Raw genomic sequence first — 17915 nt, 5'->3', positions numbered from 1 at the left:
GCACCGTTGATCCAGTGTTATTTTGGGAACTTCATTTACCTGACTGGAGTCTACTGTCCCAAGCCTGGCTGGACATTTTGGGATTTCCTGTGTCCAGCGAAAATGTGGAGCGTGTGTTTTCAAAATTGCGGGTTGTGAACCGCAAAGAACGTGCTGCCATGATGGATGCAAACCTCTCGAAGTATGCTTGCATCCACTATAATAACCAAGTGTGAGAAATATATGCTTTCTCGAGAATTGTATGAAATATGTTAATAAAGTTAGAACTCTCTGTCTGTGATCAATCGCATTTTTTTCCACCGATAATCACCGATTTTAGCCTCGTCGCGAGACGTTCCACCGAAATACACCGGTGTTTCGAAAATAAATAAACACCGAAAAACATCCGCCGATTTTTCTCTCAAATAAAAACCGGAAAGTACACACCCTACCTATAGTGATACATTTTTACAGATATATTTCAGTATCAGTACCGTAAAAACCCGCGTATAATATGAGGTTTCTTTCTAATATTAACATACCAAAATTTCGCCCTTGTATTATATTCGGGTCCCAAAATTTTTGGGGCTTATTTCGTGCACCCAGTTACGGTTTCGGTTTCAGAATATCGTGCAATAGAAACGCCTATCATCATCATCAGCAGCTGTCCTAAAAAAAAAAAAAAAAGAAGACATTTGCAACGAAATGTGACCATGTGACGACGCCATTTTGCGACAGCTGTGTACTACGTTCGCCAACCGACGCCAACTGACGAGCTTCACGATGCCAGCACCGCCAGCACCAAAAAAAGCAGTACTCGGCCGCGTTTAAAAGGAAAGTTATTTTGGCCGCCGAGGCCGTCGGAAACAGCACCGCTGGACGACGGTTCGGCATAAACGAAGGCAGCATCCGAGGCTGGCGGCGTCAAAAGGCCGCCCTTTTTGCCTGCAGCGGCACAAGAAGAAGCTTCCGAGGTCCGAAGCAAGGGGCCTTTCTAGATATCAAGGAGGAGCTGGCTGCTTTCATCAAAGATCACGTGCACAGCATCTGGCTGTAAACATCGAGCTTCTTCAGCAGAAAGCCAGGGAGCTGGCGAGAGGAAAAGGCATCCTGGCGACGGATTTCAAAGCCAGCAAGCACTGGGTTTCTCGGTTTATGACCCGCGCTGGGTTCTCATTACGTCGGCGCACGTCAATAGGGAATTTTCGTAGATCGCGTTTCCCCCTCCGCTATACCCTCCGCAACGAAGAAGTTGCTACCGCGCCTGCGTGCCGATAGCCTTGACTGTAGAGTTCCGGGTATTGTAACGGGTTGCGGAGGGCGTTGCGGGACAGCGGAAACGATCTACGAAAACTCCCTAATACCGCAGAAGCTGCCTGAGCGGTATGAGGAGCTCCTCATCTCGTTCCAGCGCCATATTTTGTCCCTACGGAAGGCTACGAAGTTTCAACTGGGCCAGATTGGCAACACCGATCAAATGCCAGTGTACCTGGATATGCCGTCGGCGTTCACTGTGCACGAGAAAGGCTCTCGTCAGGTTTGTGTGCGGACTACCGGCAACGAGAAGACTCGGGTCACCGTCATGCTGGGTTGTACGGCGGACGGACGCAAGCTACCGCCATACGTCGTGTTTAAAAGGAAGACCCTGCCAAAGAATGAGAAGTTTCCTAGGAGTGTCATTGTGAGGTGCCAGGACAAAGGATGGATGGATGAGACCCTCATACTTGACTGGGTTAAATCAGTCTGGTGTCGGCGGCCGGGAGCGCTGCTTTCGTTTCCGTCTATCCTTGTGTTGGACGCGTTTCGGTGCCACCTTGTAGATTCGGTGAAGCGACTACTGCGCGAATCCGGCACTGAACTCATTGTTATCCCGGGAGGTATGACATCTCAATTACAACCGCTTGACGTCTGCATAAACAAGCCTTTCAAGGACCGTGTCCGGCAAAACTACGTGGAGTGGATGAGCTCGGGAGAGCCCGCGGTGACCCCCACTGGACGGCTTAAACGGGCTTCCCCGGCTACGCTGTGCCACTGGATCGCGGACGCGTGGGCCACCATTCCCAAAGACTTGATCGTTCGCGCGTTCAAAAAATGTGGCATATCAAACGCGCTGGACGGCACAGGGGATGACTGTCTGTGGGAAGAGATGTTGGACAAGGCGTCGTCCGAGGAGAGCGATAGCGATGAATGAGCGCATGGCGCTAATAAAGGTTCTCGATGCAGGTACCTTTTGGTCGTATTATACGCGGATGAAAACTTTTTTTTTTTTCTTTTCGCGGTTCCAAAATTGCCCCTCGTATTATATTCGGGTTCGCATAATACGAGGGCTTTTACGGTATTCTAGCTACTTTTTTTCATGTATTCCAGTATTTGCATTTCCAAATACGTTTTTGAGTATTTCTGCCGAACCCTGCTATGTACACATCGCAACACTTCCTGTCTCTTGGCGATCTACGTCAACAGTCTCCAAACGCCGGAGCTTGATCATTGCGGGCTCCATGCGCGCATTGTGTAGCTTCGCAATCTCTTTCCTCAGCGATCGTCAGTTCAGAGGGCCTGTAGCAAGTACACAACTACGTTGAGTGTCAGCCGGGTGGAAACATTCGACAGTTCTTTTAAGCCCATCTCACTACCGTGCTGTCAGATAGTTCCTTCAATAATTCCAGTTCACTTTTTAGAGGTGCTCTCGAGATTCAGATGCTCCCACGAAAACGATAAGATAGATCAAGTGGTGCTCTCACGCATGCATAGAAAGGAGCACGAGACCCCACAACTATGGACCGCCGGCACTCGCAGACAAAGTTTGCTATGCCTAGAGGGCGGTTGTGGACGAGCATGGCATGGGGTGCGCACGACGCCGGAACGGCTCCTCACGCATTCGAATCGTGAAATCAGAGCAGCGCTCCTGCGTTCCGAGCAAGGAGACGGTACTAGGTGCCCCAAATTTCAACCGCACGCGGAATCGGATTTGGCGTCGTGATCTTTATATCGTTTCACTGCCTACACTGACAGCATTTGCACTGACGTTAGAAACTGCCCTCTCTCACACTTGAATTCATGTCAAATAAACGAGCTTACAGCGCAATAGAATGTGGCGGCAACAGGAATAGTACTCTCCTTGGGAGCGGCGTACGCGGCGGCATGATGACTGTCGACACCCACGTCGAAGGTGACGCAATAAAGAAAAGAAACACTATATATACACAAGGCATACACTATGCAGGATGAAATGAACGCACCTAAAAACAATAAAATAAGCCGCATTAGAAAAGAAGTGGTAATTGAAACTAAATAAAGAAAATTAAGAAGGGGGAGCAGACAGGGAACGGCGGAACTGTTTCTGTTTCCAGAATTCCAGGAGCGCGGGCCGGGGCACTTGGGTAAAACAGCAATAGCAGTGATGTGATTGGCCTAAGCCGTTTTGGAGCAGCTTTTGGAGCAGCCAAAACAGTGTTTTGGAGCAGCAAAACTGACTTTTGGAGCAGCTAAAACTGTGTTTCGGAGCAGCAAAAGTGGCTTTTGGAGCAGATATTCTTAGATCAATAAAAATATTTGTTTCAAGTGCTGGACAAACGAAGGACACTTTGCTTGACGCAATAAACAAATTATAGTCAAGTTAGACCACCGCGCTCCAGCCTTTACACTGTTTTCTTTCAGCCAGTCCCAACTAAGACGCCGTCCCCTTCTGTGTTCCTGAGTCTCAGGTTTTATTACCATGAATCATCACCAGCTCGCTTGTTTTTTAAGCATTATTGCAGTTGTTCCACCAAGCCGGCCCAGAGCAAACTGTCACCGAGACGCTGAGATAGAACGCTTCTATTTCACGCTTTAAATGTTGTTTTCAATATCGTCCCGTCGCGGTCTGCTGATTGGTCGACGCTGTGTCACCCTTTTAGTTTACGCTCTAACCACAGGGGCAGTATTCGGCGCTGGCGGCGGCCTCCTCCATTGGCCAAACTCTCCCAATATACGGCTACAGTGGCTTAAAGGGGTAGTGTAGTTATCGCGTAGCCTCCACCATGCATCGGGAAAGGCCGCTCCTTGGAAGACGGTGTAGGCGGCGCTTCGATCCGCAGCTCCATTGGGTGCCTCAATCAGCCGGCAGATAGAGGCACCCTAACACGCTTCATAAATAATATAAATATCTCAAAAACAATTATTTGTTTCCAGTGAACTTCCAACGACATGGTTTGTGTTTGAAGGTGAATAAAAATGTGAAACTAGCAGACGACAGTGTAGTCGACAGCCGCAAATCGGCCGGAGGTGGCCGGAGCCAAGCTGAACAAGCGGCCAAGCCGGAGCCATAGCCGGAACGACGGTGCTGCAAGCGCCAGCACCACCCGCGGCCGTCTTCCAACGCGGTGCCGCTTCTCCGGTTTCGTTCGTTACATTACCCCCTTTAAGCCACTGTAATACGGCTCTGGTGTCGGGCGGCCGCTTGCGCCACCTAGCTCGCGCGTGCTGAATTACGGTACTCAGTTTAGGTTTGGTTTAAAAAGGCGACCGAAATTGGTCCTTTGGCACAGGATTGGCGCATATTACCCATATTTTGGCAAAATGTAGAAAGATGTAGCAGGGTCAGCTCCTTGGCGCAGTTTGGCGCAGCAATCACATCACTGCAATAGGTCTACCGGAGAGGGAGAACTTTTTCGAGAGAGTGAAATGGTTGATAGTGACTGTTTTGCCTACATGATAAATTAATCTTTTTTGTTTTTCTTTTTTCTCTTTCTACTGAAATGTTTTATGGGCCTTGGGTCCCTTTCCGCCGCCTCTATCAAGTTCCACAAAAGAGACAATAAATTGCATTTGTGCATTAAGCAAATACCAGCAGTCATGATATTCTGATGAGAAATGGCATTGTCGAACCTTGCTTCCGCCTTGGGCTCTCAATGACTAAGATTAAGGATGTCTTGTTCTTAGTAAATACTTTGGAAGACAGGTAGTCCCCACCTCCCTTTACATGTCTGAAAAGTCACTAAACTTCTGCAAGAACTATGATCTGGTTTATTATTGTTTAACTTGTTCTGTTGAATTGACGTAAAAGTCCAATAGCAACAAGCAGAAATGCAAGATCTATAAGAAGTTGTTTGATGTAAAAAAATGTGACAAGAATGTTGTTGTTGTTTTTTTTAATACACTTTCATTAGCCTTACGATTTAGGAGTGTTCTGGAGAGTTAACAGATCATAGTTTCTTGACTACACGGTTTGATAGACAAAGTAATATGTTTTCGACATATGTGATGGAGAGGTGTACAAGAATCTATGCAAAAAGTTCTCAGTTCTGGGCATCCCAACATTTCTTTTACATTTAATACAGATGAATGTCCAGTTCTCAAAAGTAAAAATTGCTCCATCTGGCCTCTTCAGCTTATTATAAACAAACTTCCTGTCTTCCACAGATTTAGAAATGTCATTCTTTCAAGCGTCTGGTTTGGAAAGAACCACCCTACCATGGAGTTATACCTGAAAAGTTTTGTGCAGCAGTGCAATGTTCTTTGTGACAAGGGCTTTGTGTGGAAGCGCAATGACTTGGAAGTTGTAAGGCCTTTGCAGTCAGCTGCAGTGTGGACCCTTACTGCAAAACGTGATGCAGTTTACTCCTATTGCGGCTGCAGCTGGTGCCTTCATCCCGGACTGTTCACTGGTACGGCAATTCACTATGCAGTCAGTGCAGAGGTGGCTCAAGACCGAAAATCAAAAAGGGCTATCCGTGACATGTACAAAGCTGCGTCAGGAGGAGTTATCTGTAGAGGTTTTAAGGACCCCTTTCCATCACTCAACTTGCCGTCTTTTAGCGTTATTGAGTCTTTCGTCCCTGACTATATGCATGCTGTCCTCCTCGGTGTTTCTCGGTCACTTTTGAACTTGTGGTTTGACAGCAACATGCGGAGGCATCCTATCTAGGAGACCCGGCAACTGTGAGGTTGGTAGACCGTAGGATGAAAGCCATCAAGCCACCATCCAAGCTGGGCAGGTTTCCCCGGGGAGTGAGCAAACGAAAACTCTGGAAGGCGCGAGAGTATTGTTCGTGGCCTTTGTAATATTCGCTACCGGTGCTCTGCGGAATTTCGCCCGAGCCTTTTCTTGGCCACCTGGTTCCTTCTTGTGCACTCTGTTTATTACCTCGTTCACGACACACTCACAAGAGATGACATTAACACAGCTTAGATTTTGTGAACTGAGTTTGTGATAAAATACAACATGCTCTATGGAGATATTAACATGGTCTTCAATGTTCATCTGCTCCAGCACCTGGCAAAGGATGTCTTGCACTGGGAGCCTTTGTGAACTCATTCTGCCTTTTGCTTTGAGTCTTACAATAATGTGTTAGTTAAATTCATCAGGGGAAACCGTGGAATAGCCAAGCAGGTTCTACACAAGGCCATACTTAAACAGTCTATACATTTCTATGTTTTGACCAAAGGAACCGATGTAATGAAAAAGACACATTTTTTAAAAATGAGGAAAGGTGCCGCTTTGGGGACACAATCACTGGCATAACTGTTTTGGGCAATCAAAGTTCAGCAGTGTCAAGAAAGGGTGCATTATCTCTGCTCTTGGTGCAATTCCTCCTTGTCTTTCTGTCTTTTCAAAATTCATTGCTCGAGGTGCTGTGTACCACTTGTCTCACAACACACGTGCTCAAAAACGCAACGACACCGTCATAGTCCTCTAAGGTGAAAAGTTTGGTATTATTCGTTCAATCTTTTGTTGCACGCTTAATGATGCACAGGAAGTTGGCTTAACTGTTAAGGAAGTTGAAGTTAAGGATTCAACATTTTGTGGTGCTCCTCACATTTCGGCTGGGAAGTTTTCTTTTCTTAAAGTGGTGTCTGCTGCGGCAGTTCTGAGGAAGGTAGTTCGCGTGGATGTAAAAATTCTGTTTGTTTGTAAAGTTCAAAATCTTCATGAAATCAACTGATGCATGCTGGACCCCATTCTTGATAGGCAGGGTGTAGATTTTCTCATGTTCATTTACTAAAAAAGTAGGGGAATGTTTGTTTTATATTTATTTTAAAAACAGTGCCATTTTTAGGTTAAACTTGGTGCGACTGATAGAAAACGTACGTAGTCGTGCTGCGATTTTCCACTTTGCAGCCATTTACATATCCCTCTCTCTACCATGGAAAATGCAATACCATGTTCCCTAAAGGAAGTTTTCATTCGTTTAGCCAAGCTAGCAGGTCAGCTGCGCCATCCACCCAAGCTTCATGAAACTGGTACCTATACACATCTACCATAGAAGCTTTGCACTCCCCGAGAAGACTCCCTTTGCAACTTCCCTATGCACATGACTCGAAAAGTTGAGAGCTGTTGAGAGGTGCACACTCGTAAGCATGCTTAATTTTATTCTTTTTTTTTTTTTAGATAAGAGCAAACACATGTACAGAAAAATGGTTTTCTGTTCTCTATTCTAAAAGGGGTGGAAACTGTGTGGCGCAACGAACGCCGCGAACGAACGAGCATACGGCGCCGAGAGCCAGCGTCTTTAGCAGACAATCTTTTCGACTCAAGCGACGCGCGTTCCGCAGGCGGCGACAGTCGCAGAAACAAAAACAGGCGCGGTAACAACGAGGAACTGCAGTTTCTTGTCTGCTAAATACGGCGGCTCTCGGCGTCGTCTGCTCGTTCGTTGGTGGCAGTTGGCGTCGCGACCGCTTGCGCCATCTCTTGTGTCCCAAGCGAAACGGCGCCGTGTTGTTTGAAGACCGGTGGCTTCGCTGTGTTTCCATAGGAGCTAAACCATTTTCTTTCTTTACTTCTTCCTCCGGTAAGTTCGCTCTTTGCAAATTTTACAAAAACAAATGCACCATCCGTGGGCAACGCTGCACAAAGTCGTAGCGCGATAGGTTAAGAAACCGAATTTTCCGGTCGATTTAAAGAGCCTGCCGTCTCCTTGTTTCACCCTGTATATATATATATACACACACAATGGGCATGGTGGCCGGAGGCGTGGGTATGTAACTGAGAAGAAAAAACCCTTAGTGAAAACAGCAACAACGGACTATTTATTCTTCAACGTTTCAGCCGGAGTCCGGCCTGACGAAGGCCAGGCTCCGGCCGAAACGTCGAAGAATAAATCGTCCGTTGTTGCTGTTTTCACTAAGGGTTTTTTCTTCTCCAGTGAGAGAGAGAGAGATATATATATATATATATATATACTCGTCGTCTGCAGCCACGTCCTGCCCCGGATCATTAGCCGCCATCTCCATTTTCCTAACAGGCATTTCACGGATGCCTTCAACCACCGAGCCGGAATCTTCAACCGGCAGCTGACTGACATCTGCATGTCCACACCCGGCCTGTTTTTTTCCCATGCCTCCTGCGGCGGACCCCGAGTCCTCAAGGAGCCTCGGCGCCGGATTTGCACTGGCCAACGCTCGGGAAGGCTACACTGATGCAGCACACGGAGGCCCAGCGCAGCCAGCCACGTCGCACCCAGCCATGCCGAATCCGGCCCCACGGCAACCAGCGGCCGAACTGACTGCCATCCGGTGAAACCTTTTCATGCTCTCCGCCCGCTAAACCTAACCTAAACGCTCCCAATCAACATTTCTTTTGCCTTTGCAGAATAATTGGAAAACGCATTAGTTATGAAAACCATCTCATGTCATTATCGCGATACTCCTAGAACGAGAGTTACCCTAGGGGCCTTAGAATATCGGCTCTTCTAAACTTTTCACTTGATCCCGCACGTGTATCGCAATGGAGCGCGTCGCTCTCGAGGACTTCCAATGATTTAGTCAAAATCCTAATTGCCCAATGTAAATCAAATATAACCTCCTTATGCCAAGAGGAGGAGGAACTGTCCAAAACCATGCCACTTTTGGAAAAGCACAAGCTTGAATTAGCTAGCTTCATCACTAAAAAGTCCCATTCATTACATGTAAGAGTATCCAAAAAGTTTTCCCGCGACCATATCGATCTAGAAACACCCGATCCAGACACCCTGCAAGAGACTTGTCAAGCCCGCGGAGAGGAAGGGATAACCGATATTCGAGCGCGGTCACCAGACACAGAGCCCCCTACCCTAAGCCAGAGCGAACCTGCCGGTATGCTTAATGCATCCGGCATCATTGATAACACTGTGGTAAATTTATCAACAGTTGAGCTCTCTCACTCGGATATAAATCTATTAAGAAAGGGACTTTCCTTCTGTCCAGACAATAACCATGTAAATGAATACCAAATGCACCTCGACCTACATAATTTCGCTCGAAATCTCCGCCTTCGGGAGCACTTTCACGAAAATGTCTCCTCTCCCCCTATCCATCCCTTTAGACAATCCAGCGACTTTACACCATTTGCTAGCAAAGATCCGAATCTAGACCTATACGTAAAAGGAATTCAAAAAGATGTTTTGATGGATTGTACACGCAAAGTCTCGAATGGTAAGAAGAGTAACCTAAAACTCGACGAGAAAAAAAGTCTGGAGAACCTTCAACAAAGAAACGACATTGTGATCAAGCCGGCGGACAAGGGAGGGGCCAGTCCTAGTGGATACCGCCATGTATAAAACAGAAGCCCTGCGTCAACTCAGTGACAAAAACTTTTATATTGCCCTAACATCTGATCCGACTGCTAACTATGCATCTACCAACGCCCGGGTCCTAAGGCGCTTACATAAAGAGAACAAAATAGACGACCACCTTTTAAGCTTTCTCACTCCCACCGACTGCCCAAACCAGGACGCTTTTGTCTCCTACCCAAAATTCACAAACCAGGAAACCCAGGCCAACCTACCTGTTGTCTCGTCGAAAAGCACTGTGACTGAAAACTTATCAAATTTTGTAGATTACCTCATTAAAGATTTCCCCGGAACTTTTAACTCATACATCAAGGACACGACACACTTTCTAAATCTCATTTCTAATGTCGACTTCCCCCCAAACGCGCTATTGGTAACCTTAGATGTATCCTCACTCTACACCAACATACCACATGCCGATGGCATTCAGGCCACCACTTCCGCCTACAACCACAAAAAAGACAAGTTCGTCGACTCTGAGACTCTCTCAAAACTTTTGGATTTAATACTAAACCTTAATCATTTTTAATTTGATGACGACCATTATCTTCAAACTAATGGCACAGCAATGGGTACAAAAATGGCACCAAACTACGCGAACGTATTCATGGGAGTTTTGGAGGACAGTTTCTTGAGAAAAATGCGCGCTAACCCCTCTCCTGTACAAACAATATATTGACGACATATTTATAATTTGGCAGCACGGCCTTAGCGATCTACTTTGTTTCATCGAAAATTTTAACCAGTTTCATCCCACTATAAAATTCACAAGCTCTTATTCCCTCACAAGTATCAACTTCTTGGATGTCTCCGTGAAACTCGTAGATGGTGTATTAAGCCCACCACGCTCTTCCGAAATCCAACCGATTCACAGCAATATCTCTCGTTCAAAAGCTCAAACCCCCCCCCATTCCAAAACAGCCATTTCATATAGTCAAGCCCTCCGATGCCGCCGAATCTGTTCAAACGATGACGATCTAGACAGAAATTTATAACAACTCAGGGAGGCGTTCCAGGGACGTGAATACCCAACGGCCTTAGTTGATAACACGATAGACAAGGCACGTGCAAAAGATTGTAATTTAATACTCTCTCCAGGCACCACGCAAAATGCCCCCAAAAATCCTGTGAACCTCACACTTACCTACAGTAATAACCTCCCAGCCATCCTCTCAATCTTAAGGAAACATCAGTACTTGATATAGCAATCGACTAAACTTAAAGAAATATTCCCCGACGCATCCAGAGCGGTTTTTAGACGACCTCGAAACATTCGTGACAATCTCGTGCATGCAAAACCAAATAAACAAAGTCATTCAAAACCAACGGGATGTAAACCATGTGGAAAATCTCCTTGTAAGATATGCCGTCAAATGCTTTCCACCAACATTGTATCTAGCACAAATTCGCACTTCCATCAAACGATTAGCAGCGATGTCGACTGTGACTCAGAAAATGTAATATACCTTATTGAATGTCACAAATGTAAGGAGCAGTACATTGGACAAACTAAATCCATGTTTCGTCAAAGATACAACGGCCATAAGCCCAACGTTAGGTGCAAACCTGACCTTCCAGTATCCAAACATATCAGCCAGACTGGACATGTAATAACGGAGGCAAAATTAGTCATCATACAGAGTGGCTTCAAGACTCAAACAAATAGAGAAATTCGCGAGTCGTTCCTAATTCATAAATTCCAGTGCAAAATTAACAAAGATTTGGGTACTCCGTAAACAATACACAGCTTAAACAACCATCTGCCGCGACACCCCGCCCTGCTTAATTCTTTTTTTCTCTTCTTTTTCTTCCTTCTTGGGTCTGGACGAACCAGCCCTCGGGGACAAGGAGGAAGAGGGCCCCACAGACCCGGTCTTACAAGGGCACCATGACTCACTCACTGCACCGTAATTACCCAGAAATGCAACTCTTGAACAAAATCCACAACCGTGATCCCTCACCACGACAAAAGTGGACTCATCCCCCCTAGCGCTTCCCTCTCCCTGCAAGCCCCTTCTGCTACCAATGCACCTAGGAACAGAACCTACAACCATCATGCCTCATCGCGCCAAGATTGGACTTATCCCCTCTGTGTTCCCCTTCCCTACAAGCTCCTTCATACCACCAAGGCACCTGTGAACAGAACCCAGAACCGCCTCCCTCATCGCGACAAAATTGGACTCGTCCCCCCCCCCCCGTGCTTCCCCTTCCCTACGAACCCCTTCGAACTTTCACGTGAACAAACCCTCCCCGTCCTGAAGAAGGCAGTGCCACTGCCGAAACGTCGACGGATGTCAGGCCCCTTTCTTATTTTTATTCATTTTTTTATTTTTAATTCTTTATTTTATTTTTCATTTAACAATTTATTTTTGTAATTTCTTGTGTTTTAACTTTGACTTTTACTCCGTCCTTTTTAAAAGTTTCTTTCCCGCGTAATTACAGTTCTTGTGCCTAGTCTTCATTATTCCCGTAAACTAATACAACTTTTTTTCGGCACTTCACCCTTTTTTCTTGCATGACTTTTTTCGCCATTAAATTATAATTTTATTTTTATCATCCTACGACTGCTGTGTCTGCGCACATTACTTTTGCCTATATATCAACGGAAGCATTTGTCAACGTTTGTCACTCTTTATATATATATATATATGCACCAAAGCGTGACTTCTTGTACTATTTATTGAAGAGTGAGCCTATGATCTTGATTGCCGTTTTTATCATTACAATCTCTTCCTCTGATATGAGTAACATATACATGCATTTTACTCAAGAAAAACTGCTTGCTTTTTGTTTTTGAGTCTGTCTCCATATTGCGTCATTTTAAAACATACCCTTCTTTTAGACCCAACCACCATTCTGCTGCAAAATGATTGCATTTGTTCATGTATACTCGTCAATGTACTATGTTTCTCTTTTTTGTTTGCGGTCCATTGGATATTCGTAAAATAAAACTAATAAGAGTTCAAATAAGTCCTGTCCTGCATCCAATTTGTTTGCTGCCTATAAACATATACATACATTGCTCTGCATTTTGGCAATATGCCCTTTCGCTAGAATGCAGAACACGCAAGACTGATAAGGTCAGAGCACAGAACACGAAACTAACAACTTCAGAACAATGTTGACATAACTCATTCATGCGGGAGCATTGGAAGCCCCATTTTGAAGAAAACCCCGCGTTGTTGATGTCGTCGGCGTAGTGTTCTGCGCACTAAGGTGAGCTATGTATACAAATTTAAAAAAAGAAAAGACTTACAAAAAAGTTGTATTTTGCATGACTTCTGTAGGATATATCTTGAACCATGTAGCAACACAGAGTGCAAGCGTGTCTGGCGGCCCTACAGCAACCCACACAATATTGTACTTGTCCTATGAGACCCTAGGCTCTATCCTCACAGGCTGCGGGGTAGCTACAGTAACCCACAGAATCACCTACATGTCCCATAAAAGCCACGGTTTTATCCCCACAGGCTGTGTGGGTTACCTAAAAGAGCCTACACAGTAACCCACATGTTCCATAGGCCCACAGGCCTGACCCCACAAAGATTTTAGGACACCCATACAAGCCCATGAGTGCGTGCCCCATAGATACTCTAGAACCCCACACAAATTTTCTGTGGGTGTTCTGTGGGCATTTAGACCAGGGAAAGCTAGCAGGTCTCCATGGATGCTTCTCAGTTGTAAAGTGGACCATATTAATATGCCACTCAACAGAGTGCATTCAAACTCTCCACAAAGATGGTGCTTGGCTCGTACTCAAATTTTGTTGGTGTATAGTTATGGAAGAAATTGTAAAAAAAAAAAAAGTATAACCCCCTATTTCAGTCGAAGCTGCTGCTCACAAATGGCGCCACCATTGTTGCAACAATATACCTGCCAACTTTCCAGGATTGTTCGAGAGACTTACAAATTTCGGGCACATCTTCCGATTGTACAAACGCGACCTAAAACCTCCCCAAAAACGACCACCTCAAACCTAAAAAAAGGGGGCCACAACGTTAAATTATTTTTGTTTTGTTTTTTGTAGTCGTGGCAGCTGCGCTGACCCGGTGTTATCGGTCAGAACCTCGCTTAATGCAGTATAGCCGCATTGTGACGTTCCCGTCTGGCGACTCCCCATAGTTAGCCATCTCTGTGTGCGTGTGCGTGTTGAGGAATGCGGCATCGCCCCTCCGAAACTGTCAGGTGACGCCTCACAGTTAGTCATCTATGTGCACATGGGCATGGGTGCGTGTGTGAGAGAGAGAGAGACGGCAAACGGGAAGAAGAGTGAAGCAAGTGGGCTCTTTGGGAGCGTTGAGGAATGTGGAATCGCCCCTCCGAAGCTCTGTAGACGAAAACTGCTAGGCATCTACCCTCCGATGGGTGAAATCGACAAGCCGGAAGAAGGCAACAAAAAGGAAGGAAGCCCAAGAAGGAGCCCTCTCGGGCAAAGGACACGAAGGGTGCAAGGCGAGGCGAGGCCGGTGGGGAAGCGGAACCAAGGGAGACGGAGAGGCTGCGGGGCGCCAACGTGGAGAGATCGACATCAAGGGGTTCAACGTTCCTGGACTCTGTGCATCTTCGGCACAACCACCGAGACGTCTAAGTTCCCACCGAGATCCCACCCCAGTGAAGTCATCCAAGTGCGTGAGCGTTCGCCTTCAGAACTCCTTGACGTGTAGTCGCGTACAACTCTGCCGGAACATTTCTATTTTTGCGAGTGTGTGGCCATTGTACACTGTAATCCCTTCACTACATGTATGAAGTTGCAACTGTTTGTTGTCGGCAGTCACTCGCTCGTCTGTCGGGCTCTGTTGCTCGCCTCACTCGAGCGACAGAGCCCGTGACAATTACGTGGCCAAGACCAAGTCTTTAGGGTCGTCATAGCATTGCTGTCACCAACAGGTTAGCGCGGCTAGGTGGTGCTGGCTACCACCTAATACGAAAGGGTGTATTGGGTGTAATAACAACCAGAGTCATGCATAGACAGAGTTTGGTCAATGGGAAAAGCGGGCAGAGCCAGGGCGTGCACCAGACGCAGATGGAGAGCTTGGCATGTTCTCTTGGCCAACCAGAGGCCGAAAAGAATCCCCTGGCGGTGGTAGCAAAAAACAGTTTAAATAAGAGCGTAAAGGTTAAATGTAGTAACTGTTCATGGTTGAAAATATGATGCACGTGAGGTTTCGATTATGATCATGCAGAAAGATGTAAGAAATGAATGTGCCGCTCAAACTCTGCTTTGCTCGGACAGAGTGTGACCACTCAGACGGCAGATTCCCGGCCCTCGACGCCTGGCGTACAGGTTATGTTGATCATTCCGCTAGTCGCGCTCTTCCCATGATTTTGGATGACAGTAATTGAAACATTACATGCAGCATATTTTCAGTCACCGAGAGTTACTCCAACGCACTTCGTCCACTCAAAATTGGAAGATAATCATGAAGACATAGGGGATGGGTGCAAGTGAGGTCATCAATTTTACACATATATCTACTGTGCATAGTTTTTCAGAGGTTTCAAATTTTGGGGGTGGGCGCTTAGTGCGGAATGGGCGGATGCACGGTATTCTACGGTATTAATTTTGTTTCTCGTGACCACGGCCAGAATATTATTTCTGGCTTCTGGTTGTCCACATTTGAATTTGTGAAGACGCCCTGGAACATGCCCAGCCCGCTTTCGGCCAATGGCGCCTCCTCATTTGCCTCCTATACTTCCCAATGAATGTCCAAACTCTCTCTATATATGGCTCTGATAATTGCTATATCATTCATCTCGTACGACCATGCACATGAGGCTTGCGAGGACCCAACGGGTAGGTAACTTACCGTAAAATACCAGGCAAGCGCCCACTCAAAATTTAGAAATAATCGCGAGAGAATGGCGGAAGGGCGTGGTATTCTACGGTAGGCCTAGCCTAGATCGGACTGCTTGGTTCGTGTTGGAGTTCTGTTCATTGATTTTCGGCATCATACTGGAGGATGGCACTCCCTAAAGGGGAGAGGTACCTACAAGCCTTCTTGAACTCATATACGACTATATTTGCATGTTTCGTGTCGTCAAGAAAAGGTGACAAGTTTGATCTTGTTCGACCCGTGCCGGCAATGTCAGCATAGCTCACGGTGGTAACACTGATATCAATGTCCACATCGCCTCCCAGAAGCACTAGAGCTATCTTGGTGTCACAAAAAATAAAGGAAACCTCATGTTTCCCTGATTTGTTGAGGTAGGGTGGGGGGGGGGGGGGGGGGGGGGGGGGGGGGTTAGCAGTTCTTTGCTACCCCCCCCCCCCCCCCCCCCCGTCTCCCTAATTTGAACATTGTTCAGTTGGCAGGTATGCAACAATTTTGGAGCTCTTTCGAGCTAGTTATGCATGCTTCGATCTGCTCCCTGCTTAAGAATTTGAAGTTTTGGTTCAAAAGATGGATGGCCCTTCCAGTGTACCTCCGTTGTCACCCTCGTATACGAGTGTCGAATGTGGTAAAAATATGAAACGCCAAGTTATCTTATTCATGAAAAGTGCTTGCTTGTGTTTCAGTTGTCCTACTGCGAACGCTCCACCTACTGCTGGAGGTGTGCCAGCAAAACAAGGACACCTTGCATGAGCTTTCACAGCGCAGGGAGGGCTATGAGGGGCATGCCGACAGGCCTGGACTGCTGGTGGCACTAGGAGCATGGTCTGCACCAGCCCCAGAGGCTGTTGCTCACCCAGCGGCTCTACCGAGGCTGCCAGCTTCGACTCTGGAGGAGTTAATGGCGGCAGAGGAAGCTGTTCAGGACGAGGCTGAGGTGGCAGCCTTGGTATTTACTGCCTTTTGTTTTATTTTTATATCCCGTGTTACTGCACATCATCATGCATTTTGTTTTTCTGTAAAATTGTGCAAAAAAGCTTAACTATTTCTTAACCCCTTCCTGGAGGTGCTAGCTATACCCGAGTACATTTTGTGGTCACGCAACCAAAGGAGTTGGCATACATGCATGCATCGCAGTGAGAATTCTAATGTAGCACTCAGTGTAATATGTTTTAAAAAAGTTCTGTGGAGATCTGGCTGACCGCCTCCACGCTGCGAGCCTCGAAGCTCGACATTCCAACTACTCGAACTTCATTGTTCGCCAGCAGGAGCTTAACGCGCTCAAGGCCTTTGGGATACGTCATTCCTGGGGGAGCTTCGATGGCCTCGCGTACCAGAAGATCTGGCTGCACCACACCCTCAGCCAACTGACATCATGTGACCGGCTTCAGCAACAACAGAGCTTCCCAATTGGTCCCAGGGCGAGTTCGGAAAAAGGGGCCAAGGTGTAAAAAGGGGACACGGACAAGGGGGAGGCTCTTTCGAGCGGCGGACAGGAAGGAGCGTGCAGGGGTTGCCGGAGGGAAGAAAGACGCTGGCGCGGGAATCGGCTGGAGACGGACGTGCGCAGGGAAGTCAGAGCGCGACGTCGAGCAACGGACTCGACGGATGGACCGGACAGCGACCCTGGACGACGACGTCCCCACGACGCGGTGTGGACGACCACCGCTGGGACTTGGAGCAACTGCAGTGGCAGCAGACCTCCCCAAGGCCTCGTTAATGACCGTTCCATGATCCCAAAATAGCCCAGGCAATAGGTGAGTCAATAAGCCCCTATGCCGAGAGCGAAGTATTGCTGTGCCATGTTCATCCGGGGACAGGGCCTGAGGGAATCAGAGTTAGAAGCCTGCAGTTCTCATCGAGTAACATGCAAAGTTTGAACTAAGACGGTTTTCGTATCTTACGGGATGCAGACTTGCAATGCGCTATTAAAAGCCACACAAGCAATATCACCCCCCAAACGGGCTATGTATCCCATGGGAGACTTGTTCCCAAAGTTAAATTTTTCTAACAAAAATTATCACAAGCGATCACTGAAAAGCACCACCGAGAAGCCGCCATTTTAGATTCTATCATGCTGCACATGGATTGGCTCGGTTTGGGGGAGGTACTCGAGTACTGCCAAGTCCTATCGCCAGGCGACGTAATGCTATGGCTTTTTGTTTCTCTAGCTGCATGTCATTATCAACATCATAGCTACCATTCTGCTTCGTTCATTTGCCATTCTGCAGTTGTGGACCTGAACTTTCGAACTATGCTGGCTTGCCGTCATTGCCCCATCTGTTCTTCCACCATTGCAAACGCTTGCTAAGAAGCGCGGAAAGGACTCGACTGTAACGCTAAAAAAGAAGGCAGCCATTCTCAAGCTAAGAAAAAGTGTCCAAACGCATGCGGAGGTATAACCTGAAGCAAGACACTGTTGACAGCTTTTTTAAAGCCTACCTAGACATAATAAAGGCAAGTTTTTTAATATGCATATTTTTCCGGCTGCTCTATTATTCTGACTTTTTTTTGGTCCCTGCGAAGTCTGAAAAACCGGTCGGCGACTGTACCTCAGAGTTTGGTGGGCCTAGAA

General features: G+C 46.8%; 1 pseudogene; it reads left to right on the top strand.

The window, feature by feature from the left end:
- The first annotated feature begins 5734 nt into the window (after positions 1 to 5734).
- On the top strand, positions 5735 to 6902 carry LOC121837135 (annotated as a pseudogene).
- Positions 6903 to 17915: the final 11013 nt, after the last annotated feature.

Source organism: Ixodes scapularis, unplaced genomic scaffold (genome assembly GCF_016920785.2).
Source record: "Ixodes scapularis isolate PalLabHiFi unplaced genomic scaffold, ASM1692078v2 PGA_scaffold3__209_contigs__length_174095766, whole genome shotgun sequence".
Classification (NCBI taxonomy): domain Eukaryota; kingdom Metazoa; phylum Arthropoda; class Arachnida; order Ixodida; family Ixodidae; genus Ixodes; species Ixodes scapularis.
This window is presented reverse-complemented; position numbering and strand designations above follow the sequence as displayed.